Here is a 12,429-nt window from a genome sequence, read left to right on the forward strand (position 1 = left end):
TCCAATTGAGCTAATTAGCATATTGTGAGAATATTACAAACGTCTGACAAAAGTGAAAAATGTAAATTTCCAATTTCAACCAAACATGCTAGAAATGCTCCAATTGAGCTAATTAGCTTATTGTGAGAATATTACAAACGTCTGACAAAACTGAAAAATGTAAATTTCCAATTTCAACCAAACATGCTAGAAATGCTCCAATTGAGCTAATTAGCTTATTGTGAGAATATTACAAACGTCTGACAAAACTGAAAAATGTAAACTTCCAATTTCAACCAAACATGCTAGAATTGCTCCAATTGAGCTAATTAGCTTATTGTGAGAATATTGCAATTGTCTGACCAAAGTGAAAAATGTAAATTTCCAATTTCAACCAAACACGCTAGAAATGCTCCAATTGAGCTAATTAGCTTATTGAGAGAATATTGCAATTGTCTGACAAAAGTGAAAAATGTAAATTTCCAATTTCAACCAAACATGCTAGAAATGCTCCAATTGAGCTAATTAGCATATTGTGAGAATATTACAAACGTCTGACAAAAGTGAAAAATGTAAATTTCCAATTTCAACCAAACATGCTAGAAATGCTCCAATTGAGCTAATTAGCTTATTGTGAGAATATTACAAACGTCTGACAAAACTGAAAAATGTAAATTTCCAATTTCAACCAAACATGCTAGAAATGCTCCAATTGAGCTAATTAGCTTATTGTGAGAATATTACAAATGTCTGACAACACTGAAAAATGTAAATTTCCAATTTCAACCAAACATGCTAGAAATGCTCCAATTGAGCTAATTAGCTTATTGTGAGAATATTACAAACGTCTGACAAAACTGAAAAATGTAAATTTCCAATTTCAACCAAACATGCTAGAATTGCTCCAATTGAGCTAATTAGCTTATTGTGAGAATATTACAAACGTCTGACAAAACTGAAAAATGTAAATTTCCAATTTCAACCAAACATGCTAGAAATGCTCCAATTGAGCTAATTAGCTTATTGTGAGAATATTGCAATTGTCTGACAAAAGTGAAAAATGTAAATTTCCAATTTCAACCAAACATGCTAGAAATGCTCCAATTGAGCTAATTAGCTTATTGTGAGAATATTACAAACATCTGACAAAACTGAAAAATGTAAATTTCCAATTTCAACCAAACATGCTAGAAATGCTCCAATTGAGCTAATTAGCTTATTGTGAGAATATTGCAATTGTCTGACAAAAGTGAAAAATGTAAATTTCCATTTTTAAGCAAACATGCTAGAAATTCTCCAATTTAGCTAATTAGCTTATTGTGAGAATATTGCAATTGTCTGACAAAAGTGAAAAATGTAAATTTCCAATTTCAACCAAACATGCTAGAAATGCTCCAATTGAGCTAATTAGCTTATTGTGAGAATATTACAAACGTCTGACAAAAGTGAAAAATGTAAATTTCCATTTTCAACCAAACATGCTAGAAATGCTCCAATTGAGCTAATTAGCTTATTGTGAGAATATTACAAACGTCTGACAAAACTGAAAAATGTAAATTTCCAATTTCAACCAAACATGCTAGAAATGCTCCAATTGAGCTAATTAGCTTATTGTGAGAATATCACAAACGTCTGACAAAACTGAAAAATGTAAATTTCCAATTTCAACCAAACATGCTAGAAATGCTCCAATTGAGCTAATTAGCTTATTGAGAGAATATTGCAATTGTCTGACAAAAGTGAAAAATGTAAATTTCCAATTTCAACCAAACATGCTAGAAATGCTCCAATTGAGCTAATTAGCTTATTGTGAGAATATTACAAACGTCTGACAAAAGTGAAAAATGTAAATTTCCAATTTCAACCAAACATGCGAGAAATGCTCCAATTGAGCTAATTAGCTTATTGTGAGAATATTACAAACGTCTGACAACACTGAAAAATGTAAATTTCCAATTTCAACCAAACATGCTAGAAATGCTCCAATTGAGCTAATTAGCTTATTGAGAGAATATTGCAATTGTCTGACAAAAGTGAAAAATGTAAATTTCCAATTTCAACCAAACATGCTAGAAATGCTCCAATTGAGCTAATTAGCATATTGTGAGAATATTACAAACGTCTGACAAAAGTGAAAAATGTAAATTTCCAATTTCAACCAAACATGCTAGAAATGCTCCAATTGAGCTAATTAGCTTATTGTGAGAATATTACAAACGTCTGACAAAACTGAAAAATGTAAATTTCCAATTTCAACCAAACATGCTAGAAATGCTCCAATTGAGCTAATTAGCTTATTGTGAGAATATTACAAACGTCTGACAAAAGTGAAAAATGTAAATTTCCAATTTCAACCAAACATGCTAGAAATGCTCCAATTGAGCTAATTAGCTTATTGTGAGAATATTACAAACGTCTGACAAAACTGAAAAATGTAAATTTCCAATTTCAACCAAACATGCTAGAAATGCTCCAATTGAGCTAATTAGCTTATTGAGAGAATATTGCAATTGTCTGACAAAAGTGAAAAATGTAAATTTCCAATTTCAACCAAACATGCTAGAAATGCTCCAATTGAGCTAATTAGCATATTGTGAGAATATTACAAACGTCTGACAAAAGTGAAAAATGTAAATTTCCAATTTCAACCAAACATGCTAGAAATGCTCCAATTGAGCTAATTAGCTTATTGTGAGAATATTACAAACGTCTGACAAAACTGAAAAATGTAAATTTCCAATTTCAACCAAACATGCTAGAAATGCTCCAATTGAGCTAATTAGCTTATTGTGAGAATATTACAAACGTCTGACAAAACTGAAAAATGTAAACTTCCAATTTCAACCAAACATGCTAGAATTGCTCCAATTGAGCTAATTAGCTTATTGTGAGAATATTGCAATTGTCTGACCAAAGTGAAAAATGTAAATTTCCAATTTCAACCAAACACGCTAGAAATGCTCCAATTGAGCTAATTAGCTTATTGAGAGAATATTGCAATTGTCTGACAAAAGTGAAAAATGTAAATTTCCAATTTCAACCAAACATGCTAGAAATGCTCCAATTGAGCTAATTAGCATATTGTGAGAATATTACAAACGTCTGACAAAAGTGAAAAATGTAAATTTCCAATATCAACCAAACATGCTAGAAATGCTCCAATTGAGCTAATTAGCTTATTGTGAGAATATTACAAACGTCTGACAAAACTGAAAAATGTAAATTTCCAATTTCAACCAAACATGCTAGAAATGCTCCAATTGAGCTAATTAGCTTATTGTGAGAATATTACAAATGTCTGACAACACTGAAAAATGTAAATTTCCAATTTCAACCAAACATGCTAGAAATGCTCCAATTGAGCTAATTAGCTTATTGTGAGAATATTACAAACGTCTGACAAAACTGAAAAATGTAAATTTCCAATTTCAACCAAACATGCTAGAAATGCTCCAATTGAGCTAATTAGCTTATTGTGAGAATATTGCAATTGTCAGACAAAAGTGAAAAATGTAAATTTCCAATTTCAACCAAACATGCTAGAAATGCTCCAATTGAGCTAATTAGCTTATTGTGAGAATATTGCAATTGTCTGACAAAAGTGAAAAATGTAAATTTCCAATTTCAACCAAACATGCTAGAAATGCTCCAATTGAGCTAATTAGCTTATTGTGAGAATATTACAAACGTCTGACAAAACTGAAAAATGTAAATTTCCAATTTCAACCAAACATGCTAGAAATGCTCCAATTGAGCTAATTAGCTTATTGTGAGAATATTACAAACGTCTGACAAAACTGAAAAATGTAAACTTCCAATTTCAACCAAACATGCTAGAATTGCTCCAATTGAGCTAATTAGCTTATTGTGAGAATATTGCAATTGTCTGACCAAAGTGAAAAATGTAAATTTCCAATTTCAACCAAACACGCTAGAAATGCTCCAATTGAGCTAATTAGCTTATTGAGAGAATATTGCAATTGTCTGACAAAAGTGAAAAATGTAAATTTCCAATTTCAACCAAACATGCTAGAAATGCTCCAATTGAGCTAATTAGCATATTGTGAGAATATTACAAACGTCTGACAAAAGTGAAAAATGTAAATTTCCAATTTCAACCAAACATGCTAGAAATGCTCCAATTGAGCTAATTAGCTTATTGTGAGAATATTACAAACGTCTGACAAAACTGAAAAATGTAAATTTCCAATTTCAACCAAACATGCTAGAAATGCTCCAATTGAGCTAATTAGCTTATTGTGAGAATATTACAAATGTTTGACAACACTGAAAAATGTAAATTTCCAATTTCAACCAAACATGCTAGAAATGCTCCAATTGAGCTAATTAGCTTATTGTGAGAATATTACAAACGTCTGACAAAACTGAAAAATGTAAATTTCCAATTTCAACCAAACATGCTAGAAATGCTCCAATTGAGCTAATTAGCTTATTGTGAGAATATTGCAATTTTCAGACAACATTGAAAAATGTAAATTTCCAATTTCAACCAAACATGCTAGAAATGCTCCAATTGAGCTAATTAGCTTATTGTGAGAATATTGCAATTGTCTGACAAAAGTGAAAAATGTAAATTTCCAATTTCAACCAAACATGCTAGAAATGCTCCAATTGAGCTAATTAGCTTATTGTGAGAATATTACAAACGTCTGACAAAAGTGAAAAATGTAAATTTCCAATTTCAACCAAACATGCTAGAAATGCTCCAATTGAGCTAATTAGCTTATTGTGAGAATATTGCAATTGTCAGACATAAGTGAAAAATGTAAATTTCCAATTTCAACCAAACATGCTAGAAATGCTCCAATTGAGCTAATTAGCTTATTGAGAGAATATTGCAATTGTCTGACAAAAGTGAAAAATGTAAATTTCCAATTTCAACCAAACATGCTAGAAATGCTCCAATTGAGCTAATTAGCTTATTGTGAGAATATTACAAACGTCTGACAAAACTGAAAAATGTAAATTTCCAATTTCAACCAAACATGCTAGAAATGCTCCAATTGAGCTAATTAGCTTATTGTGAGAATATTACAAACGTCTGACAACACTGAAAATGTAAATTTCCAATTTCAACCAAACATGCTAGAAATGCTCCAATTGAGCTAATTAGCTTATTGTGAGAATATTACAAACGTCTGACAAAACTGAAAAATGTAATTTTCCAATTTCAACCAAACATGCTAGAAATGCTCCAATTGAGCTAACTAGCTTATTGTGAGAATATTGCAATTGTCTGACAAAAGTGAAAAATGTAAATTTCCAATTTCAACCGAACATGCTAGAAATGCTCCAATTGAGCTAATTAGCTTATTGTGAGAATATTACAAACGTCTGACAAAAGTGAAAAATGTACATTTCCAATTTCAACCAAACATGCTAGAAATGCTCCAATTGAGCTAATTAGCTTATTGTGAGAATATTGCAATTGTCTGACAAAAGTGAAAAATGTAAATTTCCAATTTCAACCAAACATGCTAGAAATGCTCCAATTGAGCTAATTAGCTTATTGTGAGAATATTACAAACCTCTGACAAAAGTGAAAAATGTAAATTTCCAATTTCAACCAAACATGCTAGAAATGCTCCAATTGAGCTAATTAGCTTATTGTGAGAATATTGCAATTGTCTGACAAAAGTGAAAAATGTAAATTTCCAATTTCAACCAAACATGCTAGAAATGCTCCAATTGAGCTAATTAGCTTATTGAGAGAATATTGCAATTGTCTGACAAAAGTCAAAAATGTAAATTTCCAATTTCAACCAAACATGCAAGAAATGCTCCAATTGAGCTAATTAGCTTATTGTGAGAATATTACAAACGTCTGACAAAACTGAAAAATGTAAATTTCCAATTTCAACCAAACATGCTAGAAATGCTCCAATTGAGCTAATTAGCTTATTGTGAGAATATTACAAACGTCTGACAAAACTGAAAAATGTAAATTTCCAATTCCAACCAAACATGCAAGAAATGCTCCAATTGAGCTAATTAGCTTATTGTGAGAATATTACAAACGTCTGACAAAACTGAAAAATGTAAATTTCCAATTTCAACCAAACATGCTAGAATTGCTCCAATTGAGCTAATTAGCTTATTGTGAGAATATTACAAACGTCTGACAAAACTGAAAAATGTAAATTTCCAATTTCAGCCAAACATGCTAGAAATGCTCCAATTGAGCTAATTAGCTTATTGTGAGAATATTGCAATTGTCTGACAAAAGTGAAAAATGTAAATTTCCATTTTCAACCAAACATGCTAGAAATGCTCCAATTGAGCTAATTAGCTTATTGTGAGAATATTACAAACATCTGACAAAACTGAAAAATGTAAATTTCCAATTTCAACCAAACATGCTAGAAATGCTCCAATTGAGCTAATTAGCTTATTGTGAGAATATTGCAATTGTCTGACAAAAGTGAAAAATGTAAATTTCCATTTTTAAGCAAACATGCTAGAAATGCTCCAATTTAGCTAATTAGCTTATTGTGAGAATATTGCAATTGTCTGACAAAAGTGAAAAATGTAAATTTCCAATTTCAACCAAACATGCTAGAAATGCTCCAATTGAGCTAATTAGCTTATTGTGAGAATATTACAAACGTCTGACAAAAGTGAAAAATGTAAATTTCCTATTTCAACCAAACATGCTAGAAATGCTCCAATTGAGCTAATTAGCTTATTGTGAGAATATTACAAACGTCTGACAAAACTGAAAAATGTAAATTTCGAATTTCAACCAAACATGCTAGAAATGCTCCAATTGAGCTAATTAGCTTATTGTGAGAATATTACAAACGTCTGACAAAACTGAAAAATGTAAACTTCCAATTTCAACCAAACATGCTAGAAATGCTCCAATTGAGCTAATTAGCTTATTGTGAGAATATTGCAATTGTCTGACAAAAGTGAAAAATGTAAATTTCCAATTTCAACCAAACATGCTAGAAATGCTCCAATTGCGCTAATTAGCTTATTGAGAGAATATTGCAATTGTCTGACAAAAGTGAAAAATGTAAATTTCCAATTTCAACCAAACATGCTAGAAATGCTCCAATTGAGCTAATTAGCTTATTGTGAGAATATTACAAACGTCTGACAAAAGTGAAAAATGTAAATTTCCAATTTCAACCAAACATGCGAGAAATGCTCCAATTGAGCTAATTAGCTTATTGTGAGAATATTACAAACGTCTGACAAAACTGAAAAATGTAAATTTCCAATTTCAACCAAACATGCTAGAAATGCTCCAATTGAGCTAATTAGCTTATTGAGAGAATATTGCAATTGTCTGACAAAAGTGAAAAATGTAAATTTCCAATTTCAACCAAACATGCTAGAAATGCTCCAATTGAGCTAATTAGCATATTGTGAGAATATTACAAACGTCTGACAAAAGTGAAAAATGTAAATTTCCAATTTCAACCAAACATGCTAGAAATGCTCCAATTGAGCTAATTAGCTTATTGTGAGAATATTACAAACGTCTGACAAAACTGAAAAATGTAAATTTCCAATTTCAACCAAACATGCTAGAAATGCTCCAATTGAGCTAATTAGCTTATTGTGAGAATATTACAAACGTCTGACAAAAGTGAAAAATGTAAATTTCCAATTTCAACCAAACATGCTAGAAATGCTCCAATTGAGCTAATTAGCTTATTGTGAGAATATTACAAACGTCTGACAAAACTGAAAAATGTAAATTTCCAATTTCAACCAAACATGCTAGAAATGCTCCAATTGAGCTAATTAGCTTATTGAGAGAATATTGCAATTGTCTGACAAAAGTGAAAAATGTAAATTTCCAATTTCAACCAAACATGCTAGAAATGCTCCAATTGAGCTAATTAGCATATTGTGAGAATATTACAAACGTCTGACAAAAGTGAAAAATGTAAATTTCCAATTTCAACCAAACATGCTAGAAATGCTCCAATTGAGCTAATTAGCTTATTGTGAGAATATTACAAACGTCTGACAAAACTTAAAAATGTAAATTTCCAATTTCAACCAAACATGCTAGAAATGCTCCAATTGAGCTAATTAGCTTATTGTGAGAATATTACAAACGTCTGACAACACTGAAAAATGTAAATTTCCAATTTCAACCAAACATGCTAGAAATGCTCCAATTGAGCTAATTAGCTTATTGTGAGAATATTACAAACGTCTGACAAAACTGAAAAATGTAAATTTCCAATTTCAACCAAACATGCTAGAAATGCTCCAATTGAGCTAATTAGCTTATTGTGAGAATATTGCAATTGTCAGACAAAAGTGAAAAATGTAAATTTCCAATTTCAACCAAACATGCTAGAAATGCTCCAATTGAACTAATTAGCTTATTGTGAGAATATTACAAACGTCTGACAAACATGATAAATGTAAATTTCCAATTTAAACAAACATGCTAGAAATGCTCCAATTGAGCTAACTAGCTTATTGTGAGAATATTGCAATTGTCTGACAAAAGTGAAAAATGTAAATTTCCAATTTCAACCGAACATGCTAGAAATGCTCCAATTGAGCTAATTAGCTTATTGTGAGAATATTACAAACGTCTGACAAAAGTGAAAAATGTACATTTCCAATTTCAACCAAACATGCTAGAAATGCTCCAATTGAGCTAATTAGCTTATTGTGAGAATATTGCAATTGTCTGACAAAAGTGAAAAATGTAAATTTCCAATTTCAACCAAACATGCTAGAAATGCTCCAATTGAGCTAATTAGCTTATTTTGAGAATATTACAAACGTCTGACAAAAGTGAAAAATGTAAATTTCCAATTTCAACCAAACATGCTAGAAATGCTCCAATTGAGCTAATTAGCTTATTGTGAGAATATTGCAATTGTCTGACAAAAGTGAAAAATGTAAATTTCCAATTTCAACCAAACATGCTAGAAATGCTCCAATTGAGCTAATTAGCTTATTGTGAGAATATTACAATTGTCTGACAAAAGTCAAAAATGTAAATTTCCAATTTCAACCAAACATGCAAGAAATGCTCCAATTGAGCTAATTAGCTTATTGTGAGAATATTACAAACGTCTGACAAAACTGAAAAATGTAATTTTCCAATTTCAACCAAACATGCTAGAAATGCTCCAATTGAGCTAACTAGCTTATTGTGAGAATATTGCAATTGTCTGACAAAAGCGAAAAATGTAAATTTCCAATTCAACCGAACATGCTAGAAATGCTCCAATTGAGCTAATTAGCTTATTGTGAGAATATTACAAACGTCTGACAAAAGTGAAAAATGTACATTTCCAATTTCAACCAAACATGCTAGAAATGCTCCAATTGAGCTAATTAGCTTATTGTGAGAATATTGCAATTGTCTGACAAAAGTGAAAAATGTAAATTTCCAATTTCAACCAAACATGCTAGAAATGCTCCAATTGAGCTAATTAGCTTATTGTGAGAATATTACAAACCTCTGACAACACTGAAAAATGTAAATTTCCAATTTCAACCAAACATGCTAGAAATGCTCCAATTGAGCTAATTAGCTTATTGTGAGAATATTACAAACGTCTGACAAAACTGAAAAATGTAAATTTCCAATTTCAACCAAACATGCTAGAAATGCTCCAATTGAGCTAATTAGCTTATTGTGAGAATATTGCAATTGTCAGACAAAAGTGAAAAATGTAAATTTCCAATTTCAACCAAACATGCTAGAAATGCTCCAATTGAGCTAATTAGCTTATTGTGAGAATATTACAAACGTCTGACAAACATGATAAATGTAAATTTCCAATTTAAACAAACATGCTAGAAATGCTCCAATTGAGCTAACTAGCTTATTGTGAGAATATTGCAATTGTCTGACAAAAGTGAAAAATGTAAATTTCCAATTTCAACCGAACATGCTAGAAATGCTCCAATTGAGCTAATTAGCTTATTGTGAGAATATTACAAACGTCTGACAAAAGTGAAAAATGTACATTTCCAATTTCAACCAAACATGCTAGAAATGCTCCAATTGAGCTAATTAGCTTATTGTGAGAATATTGCAATTGTCTGACAAAAGTGAAAAATGTAAATTTCCAATTTCAACCGAACATGCTAGAAATGCTCCAATTGAGCTAATTAGCTTATTGTGAGAATATTACAAACGTCTGACAAAAGTGAAAAATGTAAATTTCCAATTTCAACCAAACATGCTAGAAATGCTCCAATTGAGCTAATTAGCTTATTGTGAGAATATTGCAATTGTCTGACAAAAGTGAAAAATGTAAATTTCCAATTTCAACCAAACATGCTAGAAATGCTCCAATTGAGCTAATTAGCTTATTGTGAGAATATTACAATTGTCTGACAAAAGTCAAAAATGTAAATTTCCAATTTCAACCAAACATGCAAGAAATGCTCCAATTGAGCTAATTAGCTTATTGTGAGAATATTACAAACGTCTGACAAAACTGAAAAATGTAATTTTCCAATTTCAACCAAACATGCTAGAAATGCTCCAATTGAGCTAACTAGCTTATTGTGAGAATATTGCAATTGTCTGACAAAAGTGAAAAATGTAAATTTCCAATTTCAACCGAACATGCTAGAAATGCTCCAATTGAGCTAATTAGCTTATTGTGAGAATATTACAAACGTCTGACAAAAGTGAAAAATGTACATTTCCAATTTCAACCAAACATGCTAGAAATGCTCCAATTGAGCTAATTAGCTTATTGTGAGAATATTGCAATTGTCTGACAAAAGTGAAAAATGTAAATTTCCAATTTCAACCAAACATGCTAGAAATGCTCCAATTGAGCTAATTAGCTTATTGTGAGAATATTACAAACCTCTGACAAAAGTGAAAAATGTAAATTTCCAATTTCAACCAAACATGCTAGAAATGCTCCAATTGAGCTAATTAGCTTATTGTGAGAATATTGCAATTGTCTGACAAAAGTGAAAAATGTAAATTTCCATTTTTAAGCAAACATGCTAGAAATGCTCCAATTGAGCTAATTAGCTTATTGTGAGAATATTACAAACGTCTGACAACACTGAAAAATGTAAATTTCCAATTTCAACCAAACATGCTAGAAATGCTCCAATTGAGCTAACTAGGTTATTGTGAGAATATTGCAATTGTCTGACAAAAGTGAAAAATGTAAATTTCCAATTTCAACCAAACATGCTAGAAATGCTCCAATTGAGCTAATTAGCTTATTGTGAGAATATTACAAACGTCTGACAAAAGTGAAAAATGTAAATTTCCTATTTCAACCAAACATGCTAGAAATGCTCCAATTGAGCTAATTAGCTTATTGTGAGAATATTACAAACGTCTGACAAAACTGAAAAATGTAAATTTCCAATTTCAACCAAACATGCTAGAAATGCTCCAATTGAGCTAATTAGCTTATTGTGAGAATATTACAAACGTCTGACAAAACTGAAAAATGTAAACTTCCAATTTCAACCAAACATGCTAGAAATGCTCCAATTGAGCTAATTAGCTTATTGTGAGAATATTGCAATTGTCTGACAAAAGTGAAAAATGTAAATTTCCAATTTCAACCAAACATGCTAGAAATGCTCCAATTGAGCTAATTAGCTTATTGAGAGAATATTGCAATTGTCTGACAAAAGTGAAAAATGTAAATTTCCAATTTCAACCAAACATGCTAGAAATGCTCCAATTGAGCTAATTAGCTTATTGTGAGAATATTACAAACATCTGACAAAAGTGAAAAATGTAAATTTCCAATTTCAACCAAACATGCTAGAAATGCTCCAACTGAGCTAATTAGCTTATTGTGAGAATATTACAAACGTCTGACAAAACTGAAAAATGTAAATTTCCAATTTCAACCAAACATGCTAGAAATGCTCCAATTGAGCTAATTAGCTTATTGTGAGAATATTACAAACGTCTGACAACACTGAAAAATGTAAATTTCCAATTTCAACCAAACATGCTAGAAATGCTCCAATTGAGCTAATTAGCTTATTGTGAGAATATTACAAACGTCTGACAAAACTGAAAAATGTAAATTTTCAATTTCAACCAAACATGCTAGAAATGCTCCAATTGAGCTAATTAGCTTATTGTGAGAATATTGCAATTGTCTGACAAAAGTGAAAAATGTAAATTTCCAATTTCAACCAAACATGCTAGAATTGCTCCAATTGAGCTAATTAGCTTATTGTGAGAATATTACAAACGTCTGACAAAAGTGAAAAATGTAAATTTCCAATTTCAACCAAACATGCTAGAAATGCTCCAATTGAGCTAATTAGCTTATTGTGAGAATATTGCAATTGTCTGACAAAAGTGAAAAATGTAAATTTCCAATTTCAACCAAACATGCTAGAAATGCTCCAATTGAGCTAATTAGCTTATTGTGAGAATATTACAATTGTCTGACAAAAGTCAAAAATGTAAATTTCCAATTTCAACCAAAC

This window comes from Watersipora subatra, unplaced genomic scaffold, assembly GCF_963576615.1.
Source record: "Watersipora subatra unplaced genomic scaffold, tzWatSuba1.1 SCAFFOLD_75, whole genome shotgun sequence".
Lineage (NCBI taxonomy): Eukaryota > Metazoa > Bryozoa > Gymnolaemata > Cheilostomatida > Watersiporidae > Watersipora > Watersipora subatra.